This window comes from Oncorhynchus kisutch, linkage group LG14 (assembly GCF_002021735.2).
Source record: "Oncorhynchus kisutch isolate 150728-3 linkage group LG14, Okis_V2, whole genome shotgun sequence".
In the NCBI taxonomy this organism is placed as follows: domain Eukaryota; kingdom Metazoa; phylum Chordata; class Actinopteri; order Salmoniformes; family Salmonidae; genus Oncorhynchus; species Oncorhynchus kisutch.
Genome location: NC_034187.2, coordinates 83,509,562 through 83,527,772, shown reverse-complemented (window position 1 = coordinate 83,527,772; position 18,211 = coordinate 83,509,562).

Genomic DNA, 18,211 nt, shown 5'->3' with positions numbered 1-18,211 from the left:
CACAATACCCCATACTGACATTCTCACTCATCTACACACAATACCCCATACTGACATTCTCACTCATCTACACACAATACCCCATACTGACATTCTCACTCATCTACACACAATACCCCATACTGACATTCTCACTCATCTACACACAATACCCCATACTGACATTCTCACTCATCTACACACAATACCCCATACTGACATTCTCACTCATCTACACACAATACCCCATACTGACATTCTCACTCATCTACACACAATACCCCATACTGACATTCTCACTCATCTACACACAATACCCCATACTGACATTCTCACTCATCTACACACAATACCCCATACTGACATTCTCACTCATCTACACACAATACCCCATACTGACATTCTCACTCATCTACACACAATACCCCATACTGACATTCTCACTCATCTACACACAATACCCCATACTGACATTCTCACTCATCTACACACAATACCCCATACTGACATTCTCACTCATCTACACACAATACCCCACACTGACATTCTCACTCATCTACACACAATACCCCACACTGACATTCTCACTCATCTACACACAATACCCCATACTGACATTCTCACTCATCTACACACAATACCCCATACTGACATTCTCACTCATCTACACACAATACCCCATACTGACATTCTCACTCATCTACACACAATACCCCATACTGACATTCTCACTCATCTACACACAATACCCCATACTGACATTCTCACTCATCTACACACAATACCCCATACTGACATTCTCACTCATCTACACACAATACCCCATACTGACATTCTCACTCATCTACACACAATACCCCATACTGACATTCTCACTCATCTACACACAATACCCCATACTGACATTCTCACTCATCTACACACAATACCCCATACTGACATTCTCACTCATCTACACACAATACCCCATACTGACATTCTCACTCATCTACACACAATACCCCATACTGACATTCTCACTCATCTACACACAATACCCCATACTGACATTCTCACTCATCTACACACAATACCCCATACTGACATTCTCACTCATCTACACACAATACCCCATACTGACATTCTCACTCATCTACACACAATACCCCATACTGACATTCTCACTCATCTACACACAATACCCCATACTGACATTCTCACTCATCTACACACAATACCCCATACTGACATTCTCACTCATCTACACACAATACCCCATACTGACATTCTCACTCATCTACACACAATACCCCATACTGACATTCTCACTCATCTACACACAATACCCCATACTGACATTCTCACTCATCTACACACAATACCCCATACTGACATTCTCACTCATCTACACACAATACCCCATACTGACATTCTCACTCATCTACACACAATACCCCATACTGACATTCTCACTCATCTACACACAATACCCCATACTGACATTCTCACTCATCTACACACAATACCCCATACTGACATTCTCACTCATCTACACACAATACCCCATACTGACATTCTCACTCATCTACACACAATACCCCATACTGACATTCTCACTCATCTACACACAATACCCCATACTGACATTCTCACTCATCTACACACAATACCCCATACTGACATTCTCACTCATCTACACACAATACCCCATACTGACATTCTCACTCATCTACACACAATACCCCATACTGACATTCTCACTCATCTACACACAATACCCCATACTGACATTCTCACTCATCTACACACAATACCCCATACTGACATTCTCACTCATCTACACACAATACCCCATACTGACATTCTCACTCATCTACACACAATACCCCATACTGACATTCTCACTCATCTACACACAATACCCCATACTGACATTCTCACTCATCTACACACAATACCCCATACTGACATTCTCACTCATCTACACACAATACCCCATACTGACATTCTCACTCATCTACACACAATACCCCATACTGACATTCTCACTCATCTACACACAATACCCCATACTGACATTCTCACTCATCTACACACAATACCCCATACTGACATTCTCACTCATCTACACACAATACCCCATACTGACATTCTCACTCATCTACACACAATACCCCATACTGACATTCTCACTCATCTACACACAATACCCCATACTGACATTCTCACTCATCTACACACAATACCCCATACTGACATTCTCACTCATCTACACACAATACCCCATACTGACATTCTCACTCATCTACACACAATACCCCATACTGACATTCTCACTCATCTACACACAATACCCCATACTGACATTCTCACTCATCTACACACAATACCCCATACTGACATTCTCACTCATCTACACACAATACCCCATACTGACATTCTCACTCATCTACACACAATACCCCATACTGACATTCTCACTCATCTACACACAATACCCCATACTGACATTCTCACTCATCTACACACAATACCCCATACTGACATTCTCACTCATCTACACACAATACCCCATACTGACATTCTCACTCATCTACACACAATACCCCATACTGACATTCTCACTCATCTACACACAATACCCCATACTGACATTCTCACTCATCTACACACAATACCCCATACTGACATTCTCACTCATCTACACACAATACCCCATACTGACATTCTCACTCATCTACACACAATACCCCATACTGACATTCTCACTCATCTACACACAATACCCCATACTGACATTCTCACTCATCTACACACAATACCCCATACTGACATTCTCACTCATCTACACACAATACCCCATACTGACATTCTCACTCATCTACACACAATACCCCATACTGACATTCTCACTCATCTACACACAATACCCCATACTGACATTCTCACTCATCTACACACAATACCCCATACTGACATTCTCACTCATCTACACACAATACCCCATACTGACATTCTCACTCATCTACACACAATACCCCATACTGACATTCTCACTCATCTACACACAATACCCCATACTGACATTCTCACTCATCTACACACAATACCCCATACTGACATTCTCACTCATCTACACACAATACCCCATACTGACATTCTCACTCATCTACACACAATACCCCATACTGACATTCTCACTCATCTACACACAATACCCCATACTGACATTCTCACTCATCTACACACAATACCCCATACTGACATTCTCACTCATCTACACACAATACCCCATACTGACATTCTCACTCATCTACACACAATACCCCATACTGACATTCTCACTCATCTACACACAATACCCCATACTGACATTCTCACTCATCTACACACAATACCCCATACTGACATTCTCACTCATCTACACACAATACCCCATACTGACATTCTCACTCATCTACACACAATACCCCATACTGACATTCTCACTCATCTACACACAATACCCCATACTGACATTCTCACTCATCTACACACAATACCCCATACTGACATTCTCACTCATCTACACACAATACCCCATACTGACATTCTCACTCATCTACACACAATACCCCATACTGACATTCTCACTCATCTACACACAATACCCCATACTGACATTCTCACTCATCTACACACAATACCCCATACTGACATTCTCACTCATCTACACACAATACCCCACACTGACATTCTCACTCATCTACACACAATACCCCATACTGACATTCTCACTCATCTACACACAATACCCCATACTGACATTCTCACTCATCTACACACAATACCCCATACTGACATTCTCACTCATCTACACACAATACCCCATACTGACATTCTCACTCATCTACACACAATACCCCATACTGACATTCTCACTCATCTACACACAATACCCCATACTGACATTCTCACTCATCTACACACAATACCCCATACTGACATTCTCACTCATCTACACACAATACCCCATACTGACATTCTCACTCATCTACACACAATACCCCATACTGACATTCTCACTCATCTACACACAATACCCCATACTGACATTCTCACTCATCTACACACAATACCCCATACTGACATTCTCACTCATCTACACACAATACCCCATACTGACATTCTCACTCATCTACACACAATACCCCATACTGACATTCTCACTCATCTACACACAATACCCCATACTGACATTCTCACTCATCTACACACAATACCCCATACTGACATTCTCACTCATCTACACACAATACCCCATACTGACATTCTCACTCATCTACACACAATACCCCATACTGACATTCTCACTCATCTACACACAATACCCCATACTGACATTCTCACTCATCTACACACAATACCCCATACTGACATTCTCACTCATCTACACACAATACCCCATACTGACATTCTCACTCATCTACACACAATACCCCATACTGACATTCTCACTCATCTACACACAATACCCCATACTGACATTCTCACTCATCTACACACAATACCCCATACTGACATTCTCACTCATCTACACACAATACCCCATACTGACATTCTCACTCATCTACACACAATACCCCATACTGACATTCTCACTCATCTACACACAATACCCCATACTGACATTCTCACTCATCTACACACAATACCCCATACTGACATTCTCACTCATCTACACACAATACCCCATACTGACATTCTCACTCATCTACACACAATACCCCATACTGACATTCTCACTCATCTACACACAATACCCCATACTGACATTCTCACTCATCTACACACAATACCCCATACTGACATTCTCACTCATCTACACACAATACCCCATACTGACATTCTCACTCATCTACACACAATACCCCATACTGACATTCTCACTCATCTACACACAATACCCCATACTGACATTCTCACTCATCTACACACAATACCCCATACTGACATTCTCACTCATCTACACACAATACCCCATACTGACATTCTCACTCATCTACACACAATACCCCATACTGACATTCTCACTCATCTACACACAATACCCCATACTGACATTCTCACTCATCTACACACAATACCCCATACTGACATTCTCACTCATCTACACACAATACCCCATACTGACATTCTCACTCATCTACACACAATACCCCATACTGACATTCTCACTCATCTACACACAATACCCCATACTGACATTCTCACTCATCTACACACAATACCCCATACTGACATTCTCACTCATCTACACACAATACCCCATACTGACATTCTCACTCATCTACACACAATACCCCATACTGACATTCTCACTCATCTACACACAATACCCCATACTGACATTCTCACTCATCTACACACAATACCCCATACTGACATTCTCACTCATCTACACACAATACCCCATACTGACATTCTCACTCATCTACACACAATACCCCATACTGACATTCTCACTCATCTACACACAATACCCCATACTGACATTCTCACTCATCTACACACAATACCCCATACTGACATTCTCACTCATCTACACACAATACCCCATACTGACATTCTCACTCATCTACACACAATACCCCATACTGACATTCTCACTCATCTACACACAATACCCCATACTGACATTCTCACTCATCTACACACAATACCCCATACTGACATTCTCACTCATCTACACACAATACCCCACACTGACATTCTCACTCATCTACACACAATACCCCATACTGACATTCTCACTCATCTACACACAATACCCCATACTGACATTCTCACTCATCTACACACAATACCCCATACTGACATTCTCACTCATCTACACACAATACCCCATACTGACATTCTCACTCATCTACACACAATACCCCATACTGACATTCTCACTCATCTACACACAATACCCCATACTGACATTCTCACTCATCTACACACAATACCCCATACTGACATTCTCACTCATCTACACACAATACCCCATACTGACATTCTCACTCATCTACACACAATACCCCATACTGACATTCTCACTCATCTACACACAATACCCCATACTGACATTCTCACTCATCTACACACAATACCCCATACTGACATTCTCACTCATCTACACACAATACCCCACACTGACATTCTCACTCATCTACACACAATACCCCATACTGACATTCTCACTCATCTACACACAATACCCCATACTGACATTCTCACTCATCTACACACAATACCCCATACTGACATTCTCACTCATCTACACACAATACCCCATACTGACATTCTCACTCATCTACACACAATACCCCATACTGACATTCTCACTCATCTACACACAATACCCCATACTGACATTCTCACTCATCTACACACAATACCCCATACTGACATTCTCACTCATCTACACACAATACCCCATACTGACATTCTCACTCATCTACACACAATACCCCATACTGACATTCTCACTCATCTACACACAATACCCCATACTGACATTCTCACTCATCTACACACAATACCCCATACTGACATTCTCACTCATCTACACACAATACCCCATACTGACATTCTCACTCATCTACACACAATACCCCATACTGACATTCTCACTCATCTACACACAATACCCCACACTGACATTCTCACTCATCTACACACAATACCCCATACTGACATTCTCACTCATCTACACACAATACCCCATACTGACATTCTCACTCATCTACACACAATACCCCATACTGACATTCTCACTCATCTACACACAATACCCCATACTGACATTCTCACTCATCTACACACCAATAACCCCATACTGACATCTCACTCATCTACACACAATACCCCATACTGACATTCTCACTCATCTACACACAATACCCCATACTGACATTCTCACTCATCTACACACAATACCCCATACTGACATTCTCACTCATCTACACACATACCCCATACTGACATTCTCACTCATCTACACACAATACCACCATACTGACATTCTCACTCATCTACACACAATACCCCATACTGACATTCTCACTCATCTACACACAATACCCCATACTGACATTCTCACTCATCTACACACAAATACCCCATACTGACATTCTCCACTCATCTAAACACAATACCCCATACTGACATTCTCACTCATCTACACACAATACCCCACACTGACATTCTCACATCATCTACACACAATTACCCCACACTGACATTCTCACTCATCTACACACAATACCCCACACTGACATTCTCACCTCATCTACACACAATACCCCATACTGACATTCTCACTCATCTACACACAATACCCCATACTGACCATTCTCAGACCTCCCCATACTGACATACTGACATTCTCACTCATCTACACACAATATCCCACACTGACATTCTCACTCATCTACACACAATACCCCATACTGGACATCTCACTCATCTACACACAAATACCCCATACTGACATTCTCACTCATCTACACACAATACCCCATACTGACATTCTCACTCATCTACACACAATACCCCATACTGACATTCTCACTCATCTGACAACACAATACCCCATACTGACATTCTCACTCATCTACACACATACCCCATACTGACATTCTCACTCATCTACACACAATACCCCATACTGACATTCTCACTCATCTACACCATACCCCACACTGACAGGCTCACTCAATCTCACACGCATACCCACATGACTGACATTCTCACTCATCTACACACAATACCCCATACTGACATTCTCACTCATCTACACACAATACCCCATACTGACATTCTCACTTCATCCTACACACAATACCCCCGCATACTGACATTCTCACTCATCTACACACAATACCCCACACTGGACCATTCTCACGTCATCTACACACATACCCCATACCCCTGACATTCTCACTCATCTACAACACCATACCCCATACTGACATTCTCACTCATCTACACAACAAAATACCCCATACTGACACTTCTCACTCATCTACACACAATATCCCAACACTGACATTCTCACTCATCTACACACAATACCCCATACTGACATTCTCACTCATCTACACACAAATACCCCATACTGACATTCTCACTCATCTACACACAATACCCCACACTACATTCTCACTCATCTACACACAAATACCCCACTACTGACATTCTCACTCATCTACACACAATACCCCATACTGACATTCTCACTCATCACACACATACCCCATACTGACATTCTCACTCATCTACACACAATACCCCATACCTGACATTCTCACTCATCTACAACACAAACCCCACAGGACATTGCTCACTCATCTACACACAATACCCCATACTGACATTCTCACATCATCTACACAATACCCCATACTGACAGTCTCACTCATCTACACACAATACCCCATACTGACATTCCACTCATCTACACACAATACCCCACACTGACATTCTCCACTTCATCTACACAACAATACCCCTACTGGACATTTCACTCAGCTACACACCAAATACCCCATACTGACATTCTTACTCATCTACACACAATACCCCATTACTGACATCTCACTCATCTACACACAATACCCCATACTGACATTCTCACTTCATCTTACACCATACCCACACTGACATTCTCCACTCATCTCCACATACCACCATACTGACATTCCTGCTCTACACACAATAACCATACTGACATTCTCACTCATCTACACACACATACCCCACTACTGACATCTCACGCATTCTACACACAAGTACCCCATACTGACATTCTCACCTCAATCTACACACAAATCCCCATACTGACATTCTCACTCATCTACACACAAAACCCCACACTGACATTCTCACTCATCACACACATACCCCATACTGACATTCTCACTCATCTACACACAATACCCCATACTGACATCCACTCATCTACACACAATACCCCATACTGACATTCTCACTCATCTACACACAAATACCCCACACTGACATTCTCACTCATCTACACACAAATACCCCCATACTGACATTCTCACTCATCTACACACAATACCCCATACTGACATTCTCACTCATCTACACACAATACCCCATACTGACATTCTCACTCATCTACACACAATACCCCATACTGACATTCTCACTCATCTACACACAAATACCCCACACTGACATTCTCACTCATCTACACACAATACCCCACACTGACATTCTCACTCATCTACACACAATACCCCACACTGACATTCTCACTCATCTACACACAAATACCCCATACTGACATTCTCACTCACTACAACCACAAACCCCCATACTGACATTCTCACTCATCTACACACAATACCCCATACTGACATTCTCACTCATCTACACAAAATACCCCCATACTGACATTCTCACTCATCTACACACAATACCCCATACTGACATTCTCACTCATCTACACACAATACCCCATACTCACATTCTCACTCATCTACACACAATACCCCACACTGACATTCTCACTCATCTACACACACTACCCCATACTGACATTCTCACTCATCTACACACAATACCCCATACTGACATTCTCACTCATCTACACACTATACCCCATACTGACATTCTCACTCATCTACACACAATACCCCATACTGACATTCTCACTCATCTACACACAATACCCCATACTGACATTCTCACTCATCTACACACAATACCCCACACTGACATTCTCACTCATCTACACACAATACCCCATACTGACATTCTCACTCATCTACACACAATACCCCACACTGACATTCTCACTCATCTACACACAATACCCCATACTGACATTTCACTCATCTACACACAATACCCCACACTGACATTCTCACTCATCTACACACAATACCCCATACTGACATTCTCACTCATCTACACACAATACCCCATACTGACATTCTCACTCATCTACACACAAATACCCCATACTGACATTCTCACTCATCTACACACAATATCCCACACTGACATTCTCACTCATCTACACACAATACCCCATACTGACATTCTCACTCATCTACACACAAATACCCCATACTGACATTCTCACTCATCTACACACAATACCCCCACACTGACATTCTCACTCATCTACACACAAATACCCCATACTGACATTCTCACTCATCTACACACAATACCCCATTACTGACATCTCACTCATCTACACACAATACCCCATACTGACATTCTCACTCATCTACACACAATACCCCATACTGACATTCTCACTCATCTACACACAATACCCCACACTGACATTCTCACTCATCTACACACAATACCCCAACTGACATTCTCACTCATCTACACACAATACCCCATACTGACATTCTCACTCATCTACACACAATACCCCATACTGACATTCTCACTCATCTACACACAATACCCCCACTGAACATTCTCCACTCATCTACACACAAATACCCATACTGACATTCTCACTCATCTACACACAAATACCCCATACTGACATTCTTACTCATCTACACACAATACCCCATACTGACATTCTCACTCATCTACACACAATACCCCATACTGACATTCTCACTCATCTACACACAATACCCCACACTGACATTCTCACTCATCTACACACAATACCCCATACTGACATTCTCACTCATCTACACACAATACCCCACACTGACATTCTCACTCATCTACACACAATACCCCATACTGACATTCTCACTCATCTACACACAATACCCCATACTGACATTCTCACTCATCTACACACAAATACCCCCATACTGACATTCTCACTCATCTACACACAATACCCCACACTGACATTCTCACTCATCTACACACAATACCCCATACTGACATTCTCACTCATCTACACACAAATACCCCATACTGACATTCTCACTCATCTACACACAATACCCCACACTGACATTCTCACTCATCTACACACAAATACCCCATACTGACATTCTCACTCATCTACACACAATACCCCATACTGACATTCTCACTCATCTACACACAATACCCCATACTGACATTCTCACTCATCTACACACAATACCCCATACTGACATTCTCCACTCATCTACACACAATACCCCACACTGACATTCTCACTCATCTACACACAATACCCCATACTGACATTCTCACTCATCTACACACAATACCCCATACTGACATTCTCACTCATCTACACACAATACCCCATACTGACATTCTCACTCATCTACACACAATACCCCATACTGACATTCTCACTCATCTACACACAATACCCCATACTGACATTCTCACTCATCTACACACAATACCCCATACTGACATTCTCACTCATCTACACATACCCCATACTGACATCTCATCTACACACAATACCCCATACTGACATTCTCACTCATCTACACACAATACCCCATACTGACATTCTCACTCATCTACACACAAATACCCCATACTGACATTCTCACTCATCTACACACAAATAAAGTGAAAACATGTTTTTAGACATTTTAGCCAATTAATGTTAAATGAAATACAGAAATATCAAATTTACATTATAGGTATTCACATCCTTTTACATAGACTAATTGACTAATTGACTAATTGACTAAATGACAAATTGACTAATTGACTAATTGACCTCAGTCCAATTTCCAACGTCACCCTTGACGTCGCCACAACTTGATTGGAGTCCACCTGTGGCCAATTCAACGGTTTGGACATGATTTAGAAAGAAACACACCTGTCTTTATAAGGTCCCACAGTTGACAGTGCATGTCAGAGCAGAAACCAAGTCATGAAGTCCAAGGAACGGTCTGTACATCGCAGATATAGAAGTGTGATGAGGTACTATATTAAACACTACCAGACAAACGTTTGGACACACACTCATTCAAGTTATTTAGAATTTTTTTAAAACTATTTTCTACATTGTAGAAAAATAGTGAAGATATCAAAACTATGAAATAACACTTATGGAATCATGTGGGTTACTACATGATTCCATAAGTGTTATTTCATAGTTTTGATATCTTCACTATTTTTCTACAATGTGTTTTATCTACAAAAAAGTGTTAAACAAATCAAAATATATTTAAAATTCTTAAAATAGCCACCCTTTGCCTTGATGACAGCTATGCTAATGATAATCGTCTTTGTGAGAAGACAGAAAGACTGGAATTACACATGATAGGGGAATTACACATTATAGAGGAACTACACATGATAGGGGAATTACAACAACAAATATTTATTCTTATTTTGGTCAGACCTCAAAAACAAAAAGTATTCTGTTGTGATTTAAAGCTTTGAAATGGACTCAGTCATTCCGTTGTTTCTCTATTAATTAATTTAATAGAGAGTAAAAAAAAGTAAATAATTATTTTTTCCAAAACATGACAAAATATAACAGAGACAAACTACATTAAGAAAAATACCAAATATAACTTTATGGGCCCCCTTAGAGTAGTGTATTAAACATTATTGACCAGCTATGTTGACACGAAACACATCTCATGTACACCATGGGAGAGGAAGAGAATGTGCCTATTTGAAAGCTCTATAAAAAAAAAAATGAGTAGCTCACGACGTGGTTCGTTATTTTAAAGTAGCTCTCATTCTAGAAAAGGTTGGCGACCCCCATTACTGCTGTGAATGGGCTGTATGTTCACGACATCAGAGGGGTACTATATACCTCATCACAGACACTCTCACACCGTTAGGGATGACAAAGGAGCCAACGAGAGACACTGAGGGGGGTTTTATATCTACAATTATGACTGGAGAAAACAAAGCTGCTACAAAGTATTAACTTAAGGGGGCTGAATAATTTTGCACGCCCAACTTTTCAGTTTTTGATATGTTAAAAAAGTTTGAAATATCCAATAAATGTCGTTCCACTTCATGATTGTGTCCCACTTGTTGTTGATTCTTCACAAAAAAATACAGTTTTATATCTCTATGTTTGAAGCCTGAAATGTGGCAAAAGGTCGCAAAGTTCAAGGGGGCCGAATACTTTCGCAAGGCACTGTACCTCATCACAGACACTCTCACACCGTTAGGGATGACAAAGGAGCCAACGAGAGACACTGAGATAGGGGTTTTATATCTACAATTATGACTGGAGAAAACAAACCAAGAGTGGTTTTAAAATGGAATTCAAATGTTTAAAAAACGTACCATTCTAAAGCCTCAACGTCATTTAAAAAAAAAAAAAGAACTGAGGTCAAAGGTGAAAATGACGTAACATACAACTCACAAGACACACACAGAGAGTATAGTGGCCAGTTCTATTGAAGGGAGTACACATTGTTATGATATAAAGTTTCAATGTACTGAAAATAACATTATTTTAGCAGTAGCAGTAGGCAACATCAATGTATCAAAGAAAAGTACTTTGGTATTTTTGACATATTTTTTACATCAAGTGGGAATAGTCCCCTTTGTTATGCAGGAGTTTTTACTGTGCAAACCCCCATTCTCATGCGCACATATACCTCAGGAATGGGCTTTTCCCACAATATATGAATATACAGTAAGTCAATATTATATCTGCTGCTCTAGTCTATCTATAGTCTGGTCTCTGTTGGTCTGTGCTTTACAATGATGGATATCATGTGTTTGTACACACATACACGCACACACACGCACACAAGCACACAAGGGGACCGACCCACACAAGGCATTCACACACCACTACAGATGTAGGATCTTAATTTGAGCCAGTTTGCTAGATAGGAAAAATTATCCTGCAGCTAAAGAATGTGAATTATTATGCAGAGATTGACACATTTTTCGTAAGGGAAAATCTACGTCTGAAAGTGTCGAGTGGAAATGTCCCCATTGGCCGACCCTTACACACCACACACACACACACACACACACACACCACACACACACACACACACACACCACACCCAGAACCCTTAACTTAATCTATCCAAATGTAGTTTCCATGGTAACTCCCCCACACTCTTTCATTCTCTCTCTCTCTCTCTCTCTCTCTCTCTCTCTCTCTCCTCCCTCTCGAAGTCTCTTGTCTCTCATCTCTCTCTCTCTCATCTCGTCTCTCTCTCCTCTCTCTCTAGCTCTCTGTCTGTTCTCGTCTCTCTCATCTCTCTCTCTCTCTCTCGTCATCTTGCATCATCTCCTCTCTCTCTCTCAGTCTCTGTCTCTGTCTCTCTCGTCCTCTCTCTCTCTCTCCTCTCTCTCTCTCTCTCTCTCTCTCTCTCTGTCTGTCTCTCTCTCTCTCTCTCTCTTCTCTCTCTCTCTCTCTCTCTCTCTCTCTCTCTCTCTCTCTCTCTCTCTCTCTCTCTCTCGCTCATCTCTGTCTCTCTCTCCTCTCTTCTGTCTCCCTCTCTCCTCTCTCTCTCTCTCTCCTCCTCTCTCTCTCTGTCTCTCTCTCTCTCTCTCTCGTCTCTTTCCTCTCTCTGTCTCTCTCTGCTCTCTGTTCTCTCTTCTCATCTCTGTCTCTCTCTCTCTCTCTGTCATCTCTCTCTCTCTGTCCTCTGCTATCTCTCTCCTCTCTCCTCTCTCTCTCTCTGTCTCTCATCTCTCTCTGTCTCTCTCTCTACTTCTCTCTCTTCTCTCTCTCTCTCTCTCTCTCTCTCTCTCTTCTCTCTCTCAGTCTCTGTCTCTCTCTTTCCTTGCTAGTTCTTTCTTTCTTTATTTTTTGTAGTTTTTCACTCCAGCTCTCACAGTCTCATATCAGAATTAGACGTTCTTCCATGTTCCTCAAATGTCAAATTTCAAGTGTTTAAGGTTAAATTTAACTCTGAAATCTTAAGGTTTGGAGTTAACTCAGAATTGTTAAGGTAAACACAAAAAGGTAAACTCAAAAACAGTCCACCAATCCTTCATTCCGTTCCACAACACCCTAGCAAAAAATAAATCTACTTGAAGGTATTAGCACTCACTGTTATTTATTTTATTTCACCTTCATTTAGTAATAATTACTTTAAGACATTATGGTTTTTATTTATATTTTATTTAACTAGGCAAGTCAGTTAAGAACAATTTCTTATTTACAATGACGACCTACCAAAAGGAAAAAGGCCTCCTGCGGGGACGGGGATTAAAATATATATATATATAAATAATCTAGAACAAAACACACATCACAACAAGAGAGACAACACAACACTACATAAAGAGAGACCTAAAACAACAACAACATAGCAAGGCAGCAATACATGACAACACAGCATGGTAGCAACACAACATAACAACAACATGGTAACAACACAACATGTAGCAACACAACATGGTGGCAACACAACATGGTTGCAACACAACATGGTAGCATCACAACATGTAGCAACACAACATGTAGCAACACAACATGTAGCAACACAGCATGGTGGCAACACAACATGTAGCAACACAACATGTAGCAACACAACATGTAGCAACACAACATGTAGCAACACAGCATGGTGGCAACACAACATGTAGCAACACAACATGTAGCAACACAACATGTAGCAACACAACATGTAGCAATACAACATGGTGGCAACACAACATGGTAGCAACACAACATGTAGCAACACAACATGTAGCAACACAACATGTAGCAACACAACATGGTGGCAACACAACATGGTAGCAACACAACATGATAGCAACACAACATGTAGCAACACAACATGTAGCAACACAAAACATGGTACGAACATTATTGGGGACAGACAGCAGCACAAAAGGCGAGAAGTTAGAGACAAAAATACATCACAGAAAGCAACCACAACTGTCAGAAAGAGTGTCTATGATTGAGTCTTTGAATGAAGAGATGGAGATAAAACTGTCCAGTTTGAGTGTTTGTTGCAGCTCGTTCCAGTCGCTAGCAACAACGAACTGAAAAGAGGAGCGACCCAGGGATGTATGTGCTTTGGGGACCTTTAACAGAATGTGACTGGCAGAATGGGTGTTGTATGTGGAGGATGAGGGCTGCAGTAGATATCTCAGATAGGGAGGGAGTGAGGCCTAAGAGGGTTTTAGAAATAAGCATCAACCAGTGGGTCTTGTGACGGGTATACAGAGATGACCAGTTAACAGAGGAGTAGAGAGTGCAGTGATGTGTCTTATAAGGAACATCGGTGGCAAATCTGAGCGCAGAACGTTAAAGAACATCTAGCCGCTGGAGATCACCCTTACCTGCCGATCTATAAATGATGTCGCCATAATCTAGCAAGGGTAGGAGGGTCATCTGAATCAGGGTTTGTTTGGCAACTGGGGTGAAAGAGGAGAGATTTCAGTAGAGGAAACCAAGTGCAGATTTAACTTTAGCCTGCAGCTTTGATCTGTGCTGAGAGAAGGACAGTGCACCGTCAAGCCATCCTCCCAAGTACTTGTATGAGGTGACTACCTCAAGCTCTAAAACCCTCAGAGGTAGTAATCACACTGGAGGGGAAAGGGCCATTCTTCTTACCAAACCACATAACCTTTGTTTTGGAGGTGTTCAGAACAAGGTTAAGGAGGTTAGGTTAGGCTATAGGTTAGGTTAGGCTATAAAAATGGATTTTTATCAACAAAAGACCATTCGTTGTGTAACAATGAGCATTGGGATTGCAAACAGAGGAAGATCGACAAAGCTACACTATTTATTTTATTGCAGTTTGTGATTTTGTTAGCCTGTGCTGGTTGAAATAGTAGTTTTTTATGGGGCTCTATCCTCAGATAATCGCATCGTATTCTTTTGCAGTAAATCCTTTTCAAATCTGACAACGCAGTTGGATTAGCAAGATTCTAGGCTTTCGAAACATGTGAGACACTTGTATTTTCATGAATGTTTAATATGACTATTTATGTAGCGATCACAGTATGTTGTCGAATTTCATCCCGCCAACGAGTTCTGTGCGCAGAGGTCAAACTCTCAAATAGCTCTTCGTCGACTGTTGCTGGATGCTATTGTCCTCCATCAGCACCGGCCTGTACTCTACCTGCCCTAAGCTCTCTCCTGGCCACTTACACAAAGTCTGAATTTGTCTTGCTAGGTGACCTAAACTGGGACATGCTTAAACCACCTGACCAAGTCCTAAAGCAATGGGACACCCTAAATCTTTCTCAGATTATTACCAATCCCACAGGGTTATGACTCCAAACACCCAGAACAGGCTACTCCCCTCAATGTTATCCTCACTAATAATCCTGATAGGTATAAGTCTGGTGTTTTCTGTAATGACCTTAGTGATCACTGTTTTACAGCCTGTGTTCATAGTGCCTGCTCTTTGTGAAACAACCTGTCCTGATTTGTCATAGAGGCCTGAAAAAAGACTTTAACGAGCAAGCCTTCCTTCATGAACAGGCCTCTGTAAAATGGTATAGAATCAGCTTATCCCCTCTGTTGAAGATGCTTGGACCTTCTTTTTTGATATTTTCAGTGGTATTTTTAATAAACAGGACCCATAAAGAAAATGAGAATCAAAACAGGTTTAGCTTCTGGTTCGACGTGATCTTGCAGAGTTACTCCACCTCAAGAATTGCATTTGGCGAAAGGCTTGGCACACGCATACTCTCGTTCTGGCTCTCGTTCAGGCAAATGAGAATTAAGTGCACTCAGGCTATCCGGAAGGCCAAGTTAGTGACTTTAAGGAGCAGTTCTCTCTCTGTGGGTTCTAACCCCAAGAAGTTCTGGAAAATGATGAAAGACCTGGAGAATAAACCCTTCTCCTCCCAGCTGCCCGTGGCCCTTAATGTTGATGATGTGGTTGTCACTGACAAGAAGCACATGGCCGAACTCTTTAATCACCACATCATTAAGTCAGGATTCCTATTTGATTCAGCCATTGCCTCCTTGCCTATCCAACATTTCCTCATCTCCACCCCTTCAAATGGCGATTTCTCTGATGCCTCTCCCTCCTTTTCCCCTGCCTCGCTACAAAGTTGCAAAGCTCCCTGCAGGTAGTCACTGAGGTTGAGGAGCTAAGGAGCTCCTGAAACTTGACACCAAAAAAATATCTGGGTCAGATGGTTTAGACTCTTTCTTCTTTAACAGTTTTTGGAGATTGGTGTCCCTTCCATGGGTTAATGCTTAAAAACCAGCAAATCAAATTGTTTGGGGGACAGACTTGGTGGAGACAACCGAGCACTGAAGGTGATCCTTGGTAAAGATTGCCACTCCCCCACCTTTGGAAGATCTGTCTTGACAAAAAAAAGGTTATAACTAGAAAGGTTA